Here is a 20,281-nt window from a genome sequence, read left to right as displayed (position 1 = left end):
CAAAACATTTTCATCATCCCAAATAGACTCTGTATGCATTACTTAGCCACTCTATACTCCCCTACCCCTACCACAGAAATCACCTATCTTCTTTTGATCTCTAGGGTTACCTGTGTAATCCAATTCTACTGGTTTATAGCCTACTATCTGGCAATATTTCCTTTAGCTTCACACTCATTCTGAGGAAGATGATCAGCTAGTAATTTCCTTTCTTTATTATAAAATGAAGAAATAAAGAGAAATAAATTGCTTTCCCACAGGCCAGTCAGAGCATGACTGGACAACTACACCAGAAAGATAACAGATTATGACAGGTGACATGTATGTTCAGCAAGGAGAGGACCACAGGTTAGCATCTGTTTGTTATTCATGGTAGCCAATCTCAGAGGGTGCTATTGGGTCCTTTGATTTGAATAGGGTGGGCAATAATGTCCATTCATTCAACAATGATTGAATGGCTAGAATGTACAAATTCCTGGGCAATGTATTATGAATGACTGTATGCATTGCAAATTACAGTTCCTAAATTCAGGTAATTTTGCAACCACTAGTTCTCACAAATCATAACATGTTAAGTAAATATTATGTTCTTAGAGAGGGATCTATCAAGTACACATACGTGCTTGTTTGTTAATATTTGAAAACCAAAGCTCTTTTAAGCTGGCCCAGTCATTTTCTCCTAAGAAACCTTAGTAAATGTCTAATGACATAACCCAGATATACTCAGAGAGCTCCTTTCATAGTCTCTGTGATCATAGGTGGGTACTTCTGAAGACCTGATTGAGTTGACTATTGGATGAATCAGTATGCTCATAAAGTCTCTCAATCAAGAGATCTACAAATGTGCATTTATATAGCGCCACTGCAGTCTCCCACGGAAACAGGGCTCTTGATGCCTTGATGTCTAGCCGCCAGTCCTTTCTCTATGCATCACATGCATAGGCACAAGATGGAATGGAAACAAGAGTGTGAAGTTTTGAAATGAAAAAAAATCAGAGGACCTAGACAGGTCATTGGTGGTGCCACAAAAAATTATTTTGGGTGTGATTTTAGGTTTAACCTAACCCATTTTTTGTTTAAAAGAAATAAAATTACTCATGGAACTAGGACCTGAGAACTCTAAGTCCCTCCCCAACATCATGGTCTGCCTGGGCCTTCATGATAAGAAGTTTCAGGTTATTCTATTGAAATGCAAGGGACCAAAGAGTGTTTGTTATCTGTAGCCTTTCAAAGGCCTCTAAGCAGTGAAATACTATCTGGGAGAGTGAAAGAGACACAAGACCAGACTAGCAGGTGTTGATCCAAAAAGAAGAGAAAGCATTCTCAGCACAAACTTACAGCCAGTCTGCTTAATTTATTTTTGTGCCTTCAGGTAGGAAATGCCTAACAAGTGGGACATTATCTGCACTTTAGTCTTATGGAACATGCTTTAGAACTTTATGGTATGTGTGCTTAACGAAATAGTTAATTTATATACCACAATACTGAATTGTCTCCTATAGCAGAGGAAAGATGACATAAAGGTTAATGTCGAGATTAATTTGTAGTCTAGGTCAAGAAATTTTCTGTTTTGAAGAACATTTCCCCATGTGCAGATTAATGGGATCTTTTGTTACTGAGTTTTTCCTGTCCAAAGGACAAAAGTGTTCATATTTCTTAAGGGAAAGGACTCCCATTTGACTTTGAAAAAGAATAAGGGAAACTATTCTTTAGTTGTTCTTGTTTTCTGTACTTTCTAGTGAACTCTGCTGGCCATATCAAGATTCTCCTTTGGAAATGATTAGTTTTTCCCCAAATGATCCTAAGCTTTGAAGAAATTTACATTATGCAAAGAAAAATATTTCTCTTTAGGAATTCTACATATCTATTCCTCTTTGATAATCCAGATCCCTTTTCTCTTTCAAAATCAAATCTAAAAATCTCTGTTTTCTTTAGAAAGGCTCCCTGATTTAACTCGTGTACAGTGGAGTCTCATACAAGGCCATACAGAATTCATTTGTGCGAGTTGAAATCTTGCTGTTGGTAACTTGTCCTGAGCATATTTTAGCTTCCCCAGTTAAGTGGATGCCTGCTTAGGATGGACGGGGATCCTTGAACAAAGTCAGTGTCAGAAGGAGATCTGGTCATATAGGAATACCCAGTGAATATTGACTGACTCAACCAAATGCCAGTATGTTTTCTGCCTTTATCCTTCTTTTTACATCCAATGTATGTGCAGTAAAGGGTTTCGGAGCAAAGCATCTCCTGCATAGTCAGTGAAGAAGGGAAAGAAAGAAAGAAAGCGGGAAGCAAGTGGAGAGGCAGAAGGGAGGAGACAAGAGGGAGAAAAAGAGAAGTAGGAATAGAGAAATAGAGGAAAAAGGAGGAGGAAGGGGATGGGAGAGGTTTTTATCTGTGTACACCAGCCACTATGCTGCCCCATGGTATATTACACCAGCTTACACTTTAATATGAGAATAATTGATCACAGTTCCGTAGGTGTTAAACAAGGACTATAGTGAGAGGGAAGGGTAGTGGATTTACCTGCATACTGTTTATTTGAAGCATTACTGTCCAAATAAGTCCTAGAATCTTGGATGATTTGGAAACAGTCAATGAGGAATAGAAGAAAGGAAGTCAAACTGGTCCCACTGCCTCACCACTAAGGGATTTAAAACTCCTTCATAACATTTCAGGTTCTCAAAACCACAGTGAGTTTTCTAAGTTGTATGGCTTTTCCAAAACTCTTTTTTTTTTTTTGAATTAATTTTTTTTTTTTTGACAGGCAGAGTGGATAGTGAGAGAGAGAGACAGAGAGAAAGGTCTTCCTTTTGCCGTTGGTTCACCCTCCAATGGCCGCCAAGGCTGGTGCGCTGTGGCCAGTGCACTGCGCTGATCCGAAGGCAGGAGCCAGGTGCTTCTCCTGGTCTCCCATGGGATGCAGGGCCCAAGCACTTGGGCCATCCTCCACTGCACTCCCTGGCCACAGCAGAGAGCTGGCCTGGAAGAGGGGCAACCGGGACAGAATCCGGTGCCCCGACCGGGACTAGAACCCGGGGTGCTGGTGCTGCTAGGTGGAGGATTAGCCTAGTGAGCCGCAGCGCCGGCCCCAAAACTCTTTTATGTTCAAAGATTACTCCAGCTAATTTTCCATTTCAGTTCATTCATTCAATAAACATCCATTGAGTGTTGAATGTTGTTCCAGATGCAGTTTCAGGCCCTAAGGATAGTGTGACAAAGGAGGCAGTGTAATCTGCTCTTGTGGGATTCAGATCCAAATAACTAGGAACAGATAATAAATAGAATATATATGACGACTATCTGTGTGTTTTACTACTATGTCCTCTTCAGTTTTAGCTCAAGCCCCACTTCCTCTGGGATGTCTTCCTTGAAAATTGTTTCCAAATGCTAGATGTCAAATTCCAGATTAAAAGTTCCTGTATGTTAATTTTACATATGTTTTTGTAATTATTTGATTAAAGCTTATATCTTCCACCACACAGGAAACTGCATGAGGATGGAGATTATGTCCTTGTTTTCACACATTTCCAGCATTTAGAACAGTGCCTGGAACATGGTAGGCAGTCAATTAATACTTTTAAAATAAATACATATGTAAGTGAGAAGGGTCACTAAGATTCAGACATCTTAGAGTTTTCAGACTAGTTTTAAAATTCCAGGGAGAAGTATTTTTAAGATACTTTTTTTTAGATACCTCACTCAGTTACAAATTTAGATGACATTACAGGTTGAATATCCTTATGCAAAAATGCTTATTTCTAGAAGAGTTTCAGATTTCTGAATTTTTCAGATTTTAGAACATTTGTACAGACTTTAGCAGTTGAGCATCCTTAGTCTGAAAATTCAAATTTCAGATGCTCTAAAATCTAAAGCTTTTTGAGCACTATGTCAGTGTTCAAAATGTTTAAGATTTTTAGAATATTTTAGATTTCACATTTTCAGATTAGAGTGCTCAATCTGTAGTAGAAATTCAAGTGAAACAAAATGAAGAAGGCAGAGTGGGTGGCTGTTGGGAAGAACTGACAGGTCAGCCATACATCTGAAAAGAGGAAAGGATCGTTATGAAGGGTGGCAAAGATTTCTGAAGACAAGTCATGTTGTACAAATTGAAGTCATCATCAACACCTGTTGCCTTGAGAAGTCTCATTTATTTTCCAGTGGGACCACCTTAAACACTTGGTAACTTAAATTCTGTTTAGAATTTGGACTCCATTTTCTATTCACGTATAGACAAAGCTAGTGTGTATTCATAGTAGCAGCATTTTGTGTCCACTTAGCAAAGCATTGTAGAAACTGTTGAGGAAGTGTTAGCATCAGAATGAGAATGCATATTATGTGAGATGACTCCTCCTGGAGTATATATATACATACACATATATATATATATTAAGATTTATTTATTTATTTGAAATGCAGGGTTACAGAGAGGCAGAGGCAGAAAGGGAGAGAGAGAGAGAAGTCTTTCATCCACTGGTTCACTCCCCAAATGGCCGCAATGGCAGCAGCTGCTCCGATCTGAAGCCAGGAGCTAGGAGTTTCCTCTGGGTCTCCCACATGGGTACAGGTGCCCAATGTCTTGGGTCATCTTCTACTGATTTGCCAGGCCATTGCAGAGAGCTGGATTGAAAGTGGAGCAGCCAGAACTCAAACCGGCTCCCATATGGGATGCCAGCACTGCAGGTGGCTGCTTTATCCACTGCCACAAGCGCTGGCACCAAGAGTATATTTTTTAAAAACAAATTCTAAGTGTCTAGAAATTGACACTGGAGGTGGCCAGCATTTTGTCACAGTGGGTTAAGCCACTTTATATGGAAGTGTACATTCTGGTCCCAGCTCCTTCACTTCTGATCCAGCTCCCTGTTAATGCACCTGGGAAGGAAGCAGAAGATGACCCAAGTGCTTGGGTCCTTGCCAAGTCAGGTGGAGTTCCTGACTGTTGATTTTAACCTGACCCAGACCCCACGGTTGTGGTCCTTTGGGGAATGAACCAGTGGATGGAAGATCTCTCTCTGTCACTCTGCCTCTCAAATCCATTAATCAATCTTTAAAAAATAACACCAATAACATCAACTAACTATATTGGCTTCTTCTCAAGGATGCCTCTGCCCCAACAGTGAATGATCCTTGTCCCCTACTCAGTAAAAGCAGACTGGAGCTAACATTTATTGTCTGTAATCATGTGGTTAAATATAAGTAATGTTCCCATTTTGTTTTGGGAAAATTTATACACAGAATGGTAAGAGAGAGGCTAAGTACCTTGCCTGAAGACATGGTTATTACATATCAGAGCTAAGATATGAGTAAACCCTAGATAATCTGACTTTTTGCACAATAAAGTAGCAACTCTGAATTATTACAGGATATAATTTGTTCAAGGTATTTTGTCTTGTATAATAATGGCTTTTTATTGTCTCTTGACAAATAATCAGTTAATAGCAGGATACTCTAAGGAAGGTGTAGGAATTCTTTCTGTTTGTTTTTATAGCTAGGATGAATTTTGGATTTTCTCCTTATAAGGTAAAAATATTTATGTGATTATACAGGTCAGATGACAAAATGAGATAAAAATATGAAAATACCTTAAAATTAAAAGTATTCTATTGTTATTAATTCTGTTGTGTAAGTTTAGATAATGTTTTAAGAGTATTGACAGCAAAGAAAAAACATGCTGGAACTCAACTTGTGGTTGCTGTTTTCTACTATTTATCTAAGACAAGGTATCTTGGACTTCCAAAATCTAGGGTTTTCTAGAGATATCAACAATTATCACACACAGAAAGTATGAGGTGAGAGATATATTAATCAGCTTGCTTTAATCATTCTGCAATGTATAATACAGCCTTCCTTCCTCATTCATAGATTCAACCAATCTTGGATCAAACATATTTGGCCAAAAACAAACAAAATTTGCATCTGTCCTGAACATGTACAGACATTTTTTCTTATAATTATTCCCTAAGCAATGCAGTATAATAACTATTTAATAGCATTTGCATTGTATTAGGTATTATAAGTAATATAAACATTATTTAAATCATGTGGAAGAATGTGTGTAAGTTATATACAAATACTAAACTATTTCATATGAGGGAACTTAAAAAAGTTCATGGAAAATGCATATTATTAATAAAACTATGCATGTAATTCAATTTTTTCACAACAAAAATAAATAGCTTTTAATTCTATTTTCCCAAAAACCTTTTGTAGTATTCTTACATGAGGCACTTGAGCATCCATGGATTTTGGTATCCTTGGGGGTCCTAAAGATAGAGAGGAAAGATTATATCTTAAAATATTATGTAGTATACCATAAATATGTGTAATTTTTTATAAAAATAAGAAAATAATACATTTTCAAGAGCAATTTAAGACTGCGATTCCTATGCCCCCCAATTTTTCTATAATTCAAGCCAAATACTCTCTTTCCAGTTACCTCTCTTCAAATGTGTTGTTGAGTGAAGGAAATTTATCTTTTTCCCCCTTCTGTTTGACTTATTTTTTCCTGATATGTGAGATCATGCCAGAATTACATTTGTTCTGGCAGTTACTTGATCCAATAGCTGTGACACTGAGTAAAAAAAAAAGAATAGCCTAGGTAAGTGGGCTTAAAAAATGTCAAATTTATCATAGAGGACAAATAACCAATGTTCTAAACACTGCAGATTATAATGCTGTATTTTGGTTTGGGGTCCTGCAACCCCAAAGTAAATGTATGAGACATTATTTTTCTCCCAAAAGGCAGTAAAAGCCAGTTTTTCTCTCACCCATGTTACTCATTAAGCACTTTAGTGTTTACTGAAGAATCTTGGAAAAAATTTACTTCTGACTGGCACAAAATGAGGTTTTTTTAAATCCCCCATCTGCAGTTAGAATCCACTTCAAGAAATGCATTAGTTGGCTTCCTATTTCCCAAGGGACTTGAAAGCAAACTTGCTGTACGTTGATACACTACAACCATTGGTTCTCAGGTATGCCCAGGTACTCAGCCTGTCTCCCTGAGGTTGTTAGCTTCGCTAGTTGAGAGAATTTTAATCTCCAAGATCGACCTCTTTCAGAAACAAAGGGGGAGGGGAGTAAAGAAAGAAAAAGTACACACCTGCAACCTATTTCTTTTTGAAGCAAAGCCTTTGAGCAGATGGGAGATGAGATAGAGAAAGAAAACAGGCCAATTGCCAAGAGAGGTTTGTTTACAATACAGGCAAGTTCCTTCAGAAGCTGATAGGAAGCTGTTGCCATGGAGATGAGGAGAACTATTGCTGCAGGGTTTCACAGAACAAATTCCTACTATAAATGTACCTGGACTTGAAGGTGATGGAGACGGGAAGGGGGGAGGAAGGGCTTCCTGAAGAAGTGTGAAGTAGTGCATCTCTTCAGAGGGGACCTGGCCTCAGTGTGAAGACACATGCCTCTGCTCTTCCCGTTCTTCGTGTTCAATGGGATTCCTAACTGGGAAAGGAGGACTGCACAGTGTTTGAGTGACAAGGCTACAGGAGATGATATATTTTAATTTTGAAATTTGGCTATTGTTAATAAGACTCTGAAAACAAATGATTATTAAAAACAACCCAAGCAGGAGTTGTTTTTTTTTTTTAATGCTAGTTGCAGTAGCATTGACAAACTGTGCCTGTCTCTGTATAGTACATTAGAGTACATTGCTCCAAGTGTACAGACACAAACTTTAACGAATTCAGTAGAATTTATTCTGCCTGCTTCCCCTTCATAAAAACAAAAACAAAAGCAAAAACAAAACCCTCGATTTATAATTCATTGCCTGCTTCAAAGTCTAATCTTTAACTATTGACTTCCTCCTGACTTTTAAGAAGACAGAGAGTCTTGTTACTTTTTTTTTTTTTCTGAAATGTACATTGTAATGTGAAGAAAGTTTAGCCCTATAAATCTTCAGCTTTCCAAATTCCCTCTCGGGAAGTACTTAGTAAGCTATTTTCTTCCTTTTATCCTCTGACAGCAGGGATGACGTCACCTTTTCCTTTCCTTTTCCCACCTCCCACCCTTTTATCCCACTAAGGTTCTTGTTAGGCTTTAATTGAACAAAGCAACACCTGTGTTTTTTGCTTGACTTCAAACTTCTATTTCGAATCCCATTTCTACAGCTGCCTACAAGGGTTGTTTTCATTGACAACAGGTAATTAGCAACTTCACACAGATGGAGGAAGAGCAATCCAGAAGCCTGTAGAAACCATTGCAGCATATTACTCATATAAAAGTAAGTTCAGATGCGAGTGATCAAAACATAACATTGCTTATTAGACATTGTCGCATAGGATTATTAGAGAAAAGGCAATAATAAACTAAATTAAGGAATCTGACTGCTCCTGTTGGCCCTAGTGATAACCAGCTGGAAAACTTGGAAAATTTGTCTAACCCACTCTAAGTTTTAACTCTACCACTTGACCTTGGAGTAGTTAATATTTCAAGTCCCTTGTAATTTTATTATTCTCTGAGAATCATGTAGTTCATGCAATAATGCATATGTATATTTGCAACATGGCTCATCAACTTCTAGAAGCTACCATAGAATCATCATTACTATCTCTTCTCTATTCTCATCCCTGTTCCCTCTCTCCTCTCTCAGGCTCACATAGACACCATCCCTTCCTCACTCCTGGGTGGACTCTCCCTGTGATACTTGGAGCAGTCTTTGCTTTTTGAACGTTATCAGCTCCCTGGCTGGCTGTGCTGTTGATGTAATTTTCTGCAGGGGTCCTCATTCCTTGAGGGCATACAAAAGTCTGCATGTTCAGAACCTGGGGATTACCCAGTAGCATCCACTCAGGCCACTAGAGGTAAAGACCTCAGCAGATGAACCAAAGCAGACCAGAGGATGGTTGCTTAGAGATGCTCAGTGTTAGAAGTCTGGCAACAAGAAATGCATATTCCAATATTGACTGTGTCTCGTAAAAGCTGTGTGCCTTTTCACCAGGTGCTTAAACTCTCTGTGCTCTGTTCCCTCGTTCTAAAACACAGAGACATTAGTAGCACTCACCTAAATTGGTTGATGAAATGAACCCATGTAAAATGTTCATAGCAGTGCCTGGCAAGGAGCAAGCAGTGCCTGGCAAGGAGCAAGCTGTCGCCTGGCATTGACTTTCTTACTGGGGAAGGAAATGCTCATGAACCTGTGGTTATATTTTCTGATGATTTTCAACTCCTGTTTTTTTTCCAGGGTTCTAAATATTTTCCCGCTTCTTAATTATTTTTAAGTCTTTGTTGATCAATGTTTCCTTTCCTCTCGCCTTTGTTTTACATTCAGGATATCCATTTTATGTTCTACTTCAACCAATCTTTAAAAAAGGAGAGGTGCAGACATTTAGCCCAGTGGTTAACGACCCTCATTAAGATGCTGGCTTCCTACGTTAGAGTGCCTGGGTTTAATATCCAGTTCCTGACTCCAGATTTCGGCTAATATGCACCCTGAGAGATAGTGGTGATGTGTCAACTAGCCAGGTTCCTGCCAGCCACCTGAGAGACTCAAATGCAATTCCCAGCTCATGGTTCAAGCTCCAGCCCAGGTTCAGGCACGGTGGGTATTTGGGGAGTGGACCATAGGACGGGAGCACTCTCTCTCTATCTCTCTCACGTTGTCTATGCCTCTCAAATAAAGAAGATAAAGAGGTGAATAAAAGAAACCCTTTCCTACTCTTGAGTTGTCCAAGTCTCTGTTATCCCTCTTAGTATTTTTTTTGTTTGTTCTACTTAATACTTTTGGTTGAATACTGTAATCAATACACAGTTATTCTCAAGTGTTGAAACTTAACTGAAAAGTGATCGCTGTTAAATATAAGAGTGGGAATAAGAGAGGGAAGAGATGTGCAATCTCTCCAAAGGGAGCACATAAACAAGAACAGTGTCTGCAAATACTAGCTGATAGAATAAAAAAGGGAGAGAACGATCCAACATGGGAAGCGAGATACACAGCAGACCCATAGAATGGCAGATGTCCTAAACAGCACTCTGGCCTCAGAATCAGCCCTTAAGGCACGTGGATCTGGCTGAAAAGCCCATGAGAGTATTACAGGCATGGAAAGCCAAAACACTCTGGCAAAACAAAACAAAACACACAAACCTAAATGAAAGATCTCTGTGAGTGAGATCCCAGTGAAAAGAACAGGTCATCAAAGAAGGAGGTACCTTTCTCTGAAGGGAGGAGAGAACTTCCACTTTGACTACGACCTTGTCTAAATATGATCAGAGTTGGTGAACTCAAAAAGGCTTCCATAGCCTTGGCAACTCATGACAAGAGCCTAGGGTGATTACTGAGGCCATAAACAAGAGTGTCAATTTGTTAAGTCAACAACAGGAGTCACTGTACACTTACTCCTCATGTAGGATCTCTGTCCTTAATGTGCTGTACATTGTGATTTAATGCGATAACTAGTACTCAAACAGTATTTTTTCACTTTGTGTTTCTATGTGGGTGCAACTGATGAAATCTTTACTTAATGTATTCTAAACTGATCTTCTGTATATAAAGAGAATTGAAAATGAATCTTGATGTGAATGGAAGGGGGTAGGGAGCGGGAAAGGGGAGGGTTGCAGGTGGGAGGGAAGTTATGGGGGGGAAGCCATTGTAATCCATAAGCTGTACTTTGAAAATTTATATTCATTAAATAAAAGTTAAAAAATAAAAAAAGAAAAGGGATCTTTCTTCATCGAAATAGATTGCCCATTTAAAGGCAATCTGTAGTTCTATGGTTCAGGAAAATAGGATATTGATTTTTTTTCTTTGATCCATTGGAGTAGTTGGTGTCCTTGCTTTATTTTGTTGCAAGAACTTAGAAGTGGGGACCCTATTTCATGAGTAACACCAACCTTGTTTGTGTGTGCTCCAGCATTACATCCCAATAGGAACTTGGGACATGTTCATAAATGGTTTTTCTTGTTTTAAAATGAGAGCTTCTGGGGCCGGCATTATGATGTAGTGAGTGAAGCCACCTCCTGTGACACTGGCATCCATATGGGTGCCGGATTGTGTCCTGGCTGCTCCATTTCCCATTCAGTTCCCTGCTGATGGCCTGGGAAAAGCAGTGGAAGGTGGCCCAAGTGCTTGAGCCCCTGCCACCCACATGGGACATCTAGATGAAGCTCCTTGTTCCTGGCTTCTGGCTTTGGCTTGGCCCAGCCCCGGTCTTTGTGGCCATCTGAGGAGTGAATCATTGGATGGAAGATCCTCTCTCTCTCTCTTTCTCTTTCCCTTTCTCTTTCTCTTTTTCTCTTTCTCTCTCTCCCATCTTGTATATTTCAAATAAATATATAAATCATAAAAATAAAATAAAAGAATATGAGGGCTTCTGAAACATCTCCAAAATAGGTTGATGACTTTTAAAAGTAGTAGCAAGAGGAAAGGTGAAGGGGGAGAAACAACTCCCAAGCCTCTTCTCTTTGGGTCTTCCCTGTCTCCTATTACTGGGTGTGGGGAGCAACTCGGACTAGACTAAGTTACTGGAATTAAGACTTATTCTATGCATCTGCTCTCCCACAATATGGCGCTGGGAGAGAAGCAAACAGCTTCTATGCAGCTGCCTCCAGTTCAACCAATAAACTGCAGGACCTGCTCCTGATTGGAGGAGAGCAGCGTACTCGGCGTGTGGGTAGCAGAGTTGGGATTGGTGGAAGAGGACTATAAAGGAGGAGAGAGACAACATGCACCAGGAACATCTAAGGGGAACATCTGGATAACATCTGAGCAGCCCCCGAGAGAGCCGGCCGGCGGTGTGCCGCTCCCCCGAGGAAGTGGGGAAAGTTGCAGGGGGAGCCGCCCTTCCACGGAGGTGGAGGGACGGCAGCCAACCCGGGAAGAACCAGCAGCAAACCCGGGAAGGGCCGAGCAGACGAAAGAACAGCGCAGGGTCCTGTGTCGTTCCTCCACGAAGAGGGGGAGCGACAACTGGGCTTTGAGAGAGTATAGACCGGCTTCAGTTATTGCCATTACTCTCACTTACTGGCGTTAGTAATTCACTATAAGGCACAGTGAGTTTTTAAAGGAAAATTCAAGAAAGCCTGGGACCTCTTGGCAATGCACCTATTTAAGGGGAAATAACGATCCTATATTCTGGAAGAGCCACACTGCTGCTTCCTGACCTTCTAAAACAGGGTCTTGAGAGAACCTGGAGTGCTCGCCTTCACTCTTTGCCCCTCAGTATCTTGGTTTGTTACCACTGTGATAATAGCACTATTGCATTTTGAATATTAAATGTGTTTCTAAGCTAATGATGCTTGGAATGGAATAATTACTCATAGAATGCAGCAATTATTGTTCTCTTTCATGTGTTACTCTGTAGCCATGGTTGGCTGGGTGCAAGGAGGACTTACTTATCCTTCGCTTGGAATCTTTCCCTGGAATGTGTGTCATGATCCCACCGTTCATTTCTTCTTAAGATATGGCCTCCAGATTACAAAAACTTAAGCAATGGCTGTCTGCTCTCCTCATGAAAGAAGTGGACCCAGAAGTGAGTAACTACCTTGAAGTAAGATTTCAGATTTCTCTTATTTGCTCTGTAAAATGGGACTGTATTCCAAACAATGGTTGTTTACTTTCCCAATGAGGAAATTTCTATCCTCAGTTCCTTCTATAGGTTTGGATGTTATTACTCACCATAGAGAGAATGAGTTTTTTTTTTTTTTTCTAAAAAAGACTTAGTTTATACTCTGAAGTCTCAATACTGTTTGGAATCCTGAGACTGAGTCATCATTTGGTAGCAGGTGCATAGGGCAGGGTAGGCTGGCTGCTGTAGTAACCACCACATCTCAGTGGCTTATCGTATTTACCTTTAATTTTTGTTTACAGCATAGTTAAGTGTAGGATGGGCTGGAGTTCTGCTGCCATGAAGAGCCTCTGCCACTCACTCAGTGGACTCTGCCGCTCACTGGACTCCCTGCACATGATCAGCAGGTTCACGAAGCAAGACAGTGTGGAGAGTGCATGGCAGACATTATGGGCCAGGTCTGAACAGAGTTGTCTGCCTCTTCTGCTCATAGTCCTTGGGACAGAACTCACTGAAAAGTAGCAAGCACCTAACTCCAGGGAACATTGATATTTTTAAAAGCAGTAGTTAGGTATGCAGAAAGACAAGGGATGTAGTGAACAACTGTTTCCAGAACCCAAACTAAGCCAGTGGGTCACAACTTTTAAATATAATTTATGTTATAAACATTTCTCATAGCTATACACAGATATATATATATGTGGGAGCTTTGGAAGGAATAACAAGAGTATCTGATTGTAGAAATATGCATGATCAATGCAACCTCAGTCTCCTATCAACCTCTGCTTGCATCTCCTTCTGTATTTCTCACATGTAATGCTATTTTGTGCTTTTTGGTCATCCTTTTATGATAGGATATATTTACAGCCAAGCTTAATTTCCTTTTGTTATTTTTGGTCTTTCTGCAATGGCATCCCAGCTTATGTGTTCCCGGATGCTTTAGTTTTCTCACTCATTTTTTTTTTTTTAAGATTTTTATTTATTTATTTGACAGGTAGAGTTACAGACAGTGAGAGAGAGAAAGAGACAGAGAGAAAGGTCTTCCTTCCGTTGGTTCACCCCCCAAATGGCTGCCACGGCCGGTGCTGTGCCAATCTGAAGCCAGTAGCCAGGAGCTTCTTCCTGGTCTCCGACGTGGGTGCAGGCGCCCAAGCACCTGGGCCATCCTCCACTGCCTTCCCAGGCCACAGCAGAGAGCTGGACTGGAAGAGGAGCAACCGGGACTAGAACCCGGCGCCCATATGGGATGCCGGTGCCGCAGGTGGAGAATTAACCAAGTGAGCTACAGCGCCGGCCTCATCACTCATTTTTATGGTTCTGAAATACATCCATGTCAACATGTACAGCTGTTATTAACCCAATTTTCTGCTCTTTAGTATATTCTTTTTGGAAGCAATACTGCTATGAATATTCTTATGTATATCTCTTGTTATTCTAAGGTATGAATCTCCATGGTATACCAAAATACCACTCTATTAAAATTGTATACTGTAGTGTGGAAGCTTTAAGGAAAATTTAAATAATTTAGATTTTCATTCACTCTGGCTACCTGGTGTAAGTTTGTTCCTTCTGGTGCTGGCTACTTGGAGTGTGGGCTAAGATAGCCTAACATATTTTACTTCCAAAGATCCATTATCTTCCTTTGGTTTTTGAAGAAATTCTACAAAATTGAAGCCCTTAAGGCAGCTGTGCTTCCATTATTAACTGTCTCACTTTGTGCAATGTGGCTAGGTTGTTTTCATGGCCTGTTAATTGCATCTTACTCTCTGAGGTACAGTGTTGTATGTGACACAGCATTTCAGAGCTAAAAAGGAAGACGCCCCTAAATATCTTTTTCTGTCCACTGACTAAATGAAAGTTTAACTTCCTAGCTTCATTCTTTTGACTCAAGATTTTATGGCTTTTAAAAAGCCATGCATTCTTCTTAATAATATAACAGGAATAAGCACACTAATAGTTCAGGAAAAGCAGAAATATTTGTAATTCCAGAAACAGGAAGAATTGTGCTCAGGTTTCTCAAATTGGAGATGATTTGTGGGAAAAAATTATGTTCTCCGTGTAATACCACAGCAAATGAAAGTGCGACTTTCACAGGCCTGTTTTTTTCTTTTTTAAGATTTATTTATTTATTTGAAAGTCAGAGTTACAGAGAGAGGGAGAGGGAGAGGAAGAAAGAGAGAGAGGTCTTCCGTCTGCTGGTTCATTTCCCAGATGACTGCAATGGCCGGAGCTGTGCCGATCTGGAGCCAGGAGCCAAGAGCTTTTTCTGGGTCTCCCACATGGGTGCAGGGGCCCAAGGACTTGGGACATCTTCTACTGCTTTCCCAGGCCATAGCAGAGAGCTAGACTGGATGTGGAGCAGCTGGGACTCGAACCTGTGCCCATATGGGATGACAGTACTGCAGGCGGTGGCTTTACTCACTATGCCACAGTGCCATCCCCACAGGCCTGTTTTGCACAGTGCCCATTCACTCAGTCATATGACACCACCGTGATGTGACATTGAGTCAGAGCTGTCCCTCAGTGGGATGAATCTATGAGTTTTAAAATAGGCCAGTCGAAGAAAAATGTTGTCAACGATATTAAAAATAATGAAAAATTAGAAAGATAGTAGGAGTGATAGAAGAGAGAAATCTGTTACTGTTGCACAACCTGGTTAAACTTTGCAGACACCGGATCTTGTCACTCATCCTAAGTTTCTGCTTAGTCTTTCACATGACTCAGAGGCTTACCTAGAATTTGCCTATGCGGGGAAATCCCTCACACCTTACAGGCTAAAGAATTAGAGGAAAAATAAAAAGACTAACATTTTAAACTGCATGTTTTTAAAATGACATGTTTGAAAAAACTTCTACAGTTCTTTAGAACATGGTGACGGAGAAAAATTTGTTGTCTTGCTTACAAAGCTGTGCTATTAGAAGAGTTTTTCTTTAAGGCAGGTAGTCAGAATTTCCTAACTCCCTTTTTGATTTGCTTCCTTATAGGTAGTTAGTCTTGGGCTCTTCAGAATCTGTTACCTGTAGCTTGATAGCTAGCAGCCTATTACATCAAGTGCTGGCACATCATGGTAACTAAGGCTTAAAGGGCCCAAATCGCAACTGTCTTACTCTCACTATGCTCCCAAATCTATCTGTGCCTCTACTGCCTAAACTAAATATTAATACAAATTTTTAACATTTAGAGTTTCAGTAAGGAATTTTAGTTAATATAGTCAAATTTTCTAGTTAACCCTGTTATATTATTTGACTCCTCAATAGATATTAGTGAGCCTACTCTTTCCCAGAAACTATGTTAAGTGCTGGTGATGTAAAGATAATGCTACTGACTTGGGGATAGAGCAGAGAATGGTTTAGTGGGGATGCAGATATTTGTGTACAGGAAAATAACACAATCACATTATGGTAGGCACCATTCTGGTGTTTATGTTTACTTTGTGTCATCTTCAGTACTTCATAATTGAGTTTTGATTTACTGTTCAGACTGCTGTAACAAAATTTCGTGCATTGGAAGGCTTACAAACAACAGAAATTGATTTCTCACGGTTCTGTGAGACTGGGAAGTGCAAGGTCAAGATGCTGGCTGACTCCGTATCTGATGAAGACTGCCTTCTGATTCGTGGGTGCTGCCTTGTCTCTCTCAGGGCTCTTTTATAGAAACAATAACCCCATTCCTGAGCGCTCTGCTCTTACGACCTAGTCGTGTCCCAAAGATCACACTTCTTAATACCATCATCTCGGGCACTGGGACTTCAACATTGGAATTTTCGACACAAACATTTGGATCACAACAACTTCAAGATAGTAGTTTATTATTATAAACATCCCTTCTTAGAAATAGTAAAAAGAAGGAAAAAACCTGTCTTCATCATGAGATTCTTTAAGTTCATGTAGATTTTCTGACATGCAGCTGAGCTGGGGAGGAGGCAGAGGACAAACTGAACAGCCAGACTGCATTGGTGTCAGATGTATAGGCCAGGTCATCTCCATAATACCACTGGCCTCTTGGACAAATAATGAGGAAGAAGCTCCTTTTTTTCATGTCTTGTCTCTGGATGAGGTGATCCATGTTTACCATTCTCATGGATTCAATATGTCCAGCGATGTTCTTCAGATGGGTCCTGCAACTCTTCATACTCTTAGGCACTGCTGTTAGACTACAGGCATCCTTCTCTCCCCTGAGCATCCACAGGGAAGCACCAGTCTGCAAAGAGGGTGCACAGAAGGGATGAGTGTTCTGCTTCTCTGTTGGTGACCTACTCAGGGCAGGAAGATGAGAAAGCTCAATTTGGACTCAAACCCATACCCGTGCTCTCTCTAATACAAGTTTTGATGCCTAAGCAAATCTTCTGTTTCTCTGTTAGAACAAAACTTAACAGGAAGAGGCTTATACGGAGTCAGCCCCTCAAATCCAAGGTTGTGCTTTTTAGTCTGTCATTTACCAGCATAGTTATTTTATATATATTCTCTAGGGTGTATATTCTTTGCTGATGCTTTGTCTTATCACTTCTATTCATTCACAAGTGATCGAAAAAGTAATTCATCCCCTCCCCACTTCTCTATACTTAAGGGATTGTTTGAACTAGCTGCATTTTTGGGAGTAAAAAAATATGAGAAGCTTCAAGAAGTTCATAGAAAAGTCTCATTATCTTTTAATTTCACTTTTCCACAAACCTTGTGGAAAACCCTCATATATACATTCAATTTGTAATGATAAACCAGGTTTGGGCTAAGAAATATGAGGTAGCATTTACTCTGTCATCTAACTAAGTACTTCTGAAACATTATAACAGAACTTCTCTGTTCTGAACACATTTGCAGAATGCTTCTGGAATTTGCTAATTAGCAAGATCTCACTTCCCCTTATGATTCCTTATTGCATTGTTTGTCTTACCATAAAATCATCAAATGGAATTTCATAAACATCAACATATGGTTTTTAAAATTTTTTTTTCAGACTTTCCTCATCAGGAGAAAACTTCATTTTTCACAGCTGTATTACTGATTTTGTCTTGGCTGGTGTAATGATCTTTAAATGAAATAACACCTCAGAAAGTGTCAGAAATGCTGGCATTTTTTCAGGCTCTTATTTAAGGCATTTATGAAGATGGTGATATATTACTCATCCAAAAGCTCTCTACCTGTCATTTAAGGGCTTGCTTGCTTCAGTTAATAGTAACAGAATGGCAAGACCCACCCTTTAAAAGATTCTTTGGAGATATAGCAACTGTGGTGATGACTAAACTCCTTTAAATGACAACTTGAGAAAGAAAGTGCTTTCTGTTTACTGTGAAAGCATAATTTTCAGACCTTTTTAATAAGATTTGGATCTCACTACAACTCTTCAAAGAGCTTCTATTATTTGGGGCTACATCTGGTAATTCCCATGAAAATGATCAACTGCTAAGACCCGAGGATGGATGTGGATTGTTTAAATGGCTGTGTGGGTGTGTATGATATCAGCTTTGATGTGTCAATTACATATTCCTTATTCCTCTCCTTAAAATTTGTGTGGAATCAAAGACAATCATATCATAGGCATCCCTGTAGGACATGCCTGCAAGAAAGGGGAAAGCAAGAAGGATCTTCCCAACTATTTTTGCTCAATCAGGGTATGCAAAACCTTTGGGTGTGCAAAGCCCCAGGCAAATATTGACTTATTTATCTCTAATTATTACTGCCTGCATCTATGTGAAGGCTATTAAAATGTATTGAATTATTCACAAGGTTATGTACAGTACCCTACCAATGAAAATGTAAAATAATAGGTAAAGAAGTATTGTCCAGTCAGAGTCTGTGAAGATTCTTTGCAGTGTTCAGATATCACCTTTTTCTGTTCAGGCCCAAGTATATCTCTTTATATTCTGAACTGTTAAAGGTAACAATTCCTACTGTAAGAATTAAGGTGGCAGTATTACTAACAGTATCATGGCTCTTTGGGTCCTGTTTGAATAAAACAGCAATTGGTCCTTTTGCCTCTAAAAGTCCCAGTAGTATTTATTTCATTTCTTTGTTGCTGGTTGCATCATGAATCCTGGACTCTATTGTGAATGCTTCTGCCCATTGCAATACCCATTTCACTGCTCTTGAGTACTGGTGTCCCAAGACTCTCTCAAGATTGTTACTTGCAAATCTTATTAAGATTATGCAATATTGTAAGCGATAACCCATGTCATGGTCATGTTAAATTTACTGCGTGGAGTTTTGTAGCATAATCTTAGAGCAAATGCGTCTTCTAACAGTGTTGTCTGCCGAACTCTATGGTCCACAATCACTGCATTCCTAGATTGTGATGTCTTTTTTTTTTTTTTTTTTTTGACAGGCAGAGAGAGAGAGAGAGAGAGAGAGAGAGAAAGGTCTTCCATTGGCGTTGGTTCACCCTCCAACGGCTGCCGCGGCCAGAGCGTTGCGGCCAGCGCATCACGCTGATCCGAAGGCAGGAGCCAGGTACTATCCTGGTCTCCCATGGGGTGCAGGGCCCAAGCACTTGGGCTATCCTCCACTGTACTCCCTGGCCAGAGCGGAGAGCTGGCCTGGAAGGGGGGGCAACCAGGACAGAATCCAGCGCCCTGACCAGGACTAGAACCCGGTGTGCCAGCACCGCAGGTGGAGGATTAGCCTATTGAGCCGCGGCGCCGGCTTAGATTGTGATGTCTTTTAATGGTGACCAGTAACCTGCCTTCCTACCATCAGGAAGGATACACAAGGGGTGAAATTGGGTATACAAGGTAGAATCTTGCAAATAAATTGTATTCTTTATTCAGCATGGCTTAAGATCAACCCCAAGAGTACATTGTCACTACTTGGGTGGGAAGGGCCCATTGCAATGGGGAGCAGTGAAGGTCCTAGGAAGGAATAGACATAGCCCTTCTGGGGCACTGCCTGCCACACTTTGCAGAACTGTGACAGGTGTGAGGGTAACCACGTTGAGTACCAGTGTGGGGCAAGGATGACTGTACTAAGGAAATGTGCTAGTGCCTCCCTTCCATCTTCATTGACATGGCAGTTGACATATACAGAGGGTCCATGCATACTGCACAAGCCCTGGGTTGGCATCAAGCCTGACTGATCCTTTATCTGATGCAAATAAAAGTTTATCCAACACAGCTTGTCAGCAGCACTCTCTGGCAGGTCAAATATTATGTTGGACAGTGAGAATGATCCACTTGCTTGGAACAGTGGCCCAGAATGTCTGCATTTTCACAATCTTACCCTGGTAATTGTGTTCTTAGTCATCACTCTAGTTCTTTATGTTATTTCACTTATACAAGGTATGGGACTTCAAGATTGTTGCATAAATAGAAGTCTTGCAAGACAAAATTTTCAAGACTATTGCTGCATGGAAACAGCTCAGGGCATCTGGTAAACCTCACATTTGCGAGAGGTGGATTAAGGAGGATTAGCGGTTTGGAGAACACCTCAAAGTTGAGGAACAAAACCAGGGCCTGTGTGGGTCCTGACCAAGGCTCATGGCACCCGGCCCAGATAATACTGTGACCCCTACTAGTCCCCAGCCCAAGAAGTGGACTTGGAAGAAAATATGGAACATTCCAAAGAGCTGAGTTCCCTTGAAATGCAGCAGGGGTATCTCTTACAGGAATCTAATAACCTCGGGTGATAATAGGTATTTGTGTGTGTGTGTGTGTGTGTGTGTGTGTGTGTGTGTGTGTAGTTGGGGGGTTAGTTAGACTGATTATATGTATATGAAATCTTATTTTAGTACCTGCTGGCTGGTGACATTCTCTTTTTTTCTTCCACCCATCATCCGTTCATCAGACATTG

General features: G+C 40.4%; 1 long non-coding RNA gene across 1 annotated transcript; it reads right to left on the bottom strand.

Moving 5' to 3' along the window:
- Positions 1-6,143: 6,143 nt before the first annotated feature.
- On the bottom strand, positions 6,144-7,217 carry LOC103349089 (uncharacterized). The gene is made up of 3 exons (XR_011378619.1): positions 7,097-7,217; positions 6,434-6,568; positions 6,144-6,260 (listed from the first exon to the last, which is right to left on the bottom strand). It is a non-coding gene; the product is annotated as an uncharacterized lncRNA (long non-coding RNA).
- Between the last annotated feature and the right edge of the window lie 13,064 nt (positions 7,218-20,281).

Source organism: Oryctolagus cuniculus, chromosome 9 (assembly GCF_964237555.1).
Source record: "Oryctolagus cuniculus chromosome 9, mOryCun1.1, whole genome shotgun sequence".
Classification (NCBI taxonomy): Eukaryota; Metazoa; Chordata; class Mammalia; order Lagomorpha; family Leporidae; genus Oryctolagus; species Oryctolagus cuniculus.
Note: the sequence above shows the minus strand (reverse complement) of the source record. Positions and strands in the feature narration are given on the sequence as shown.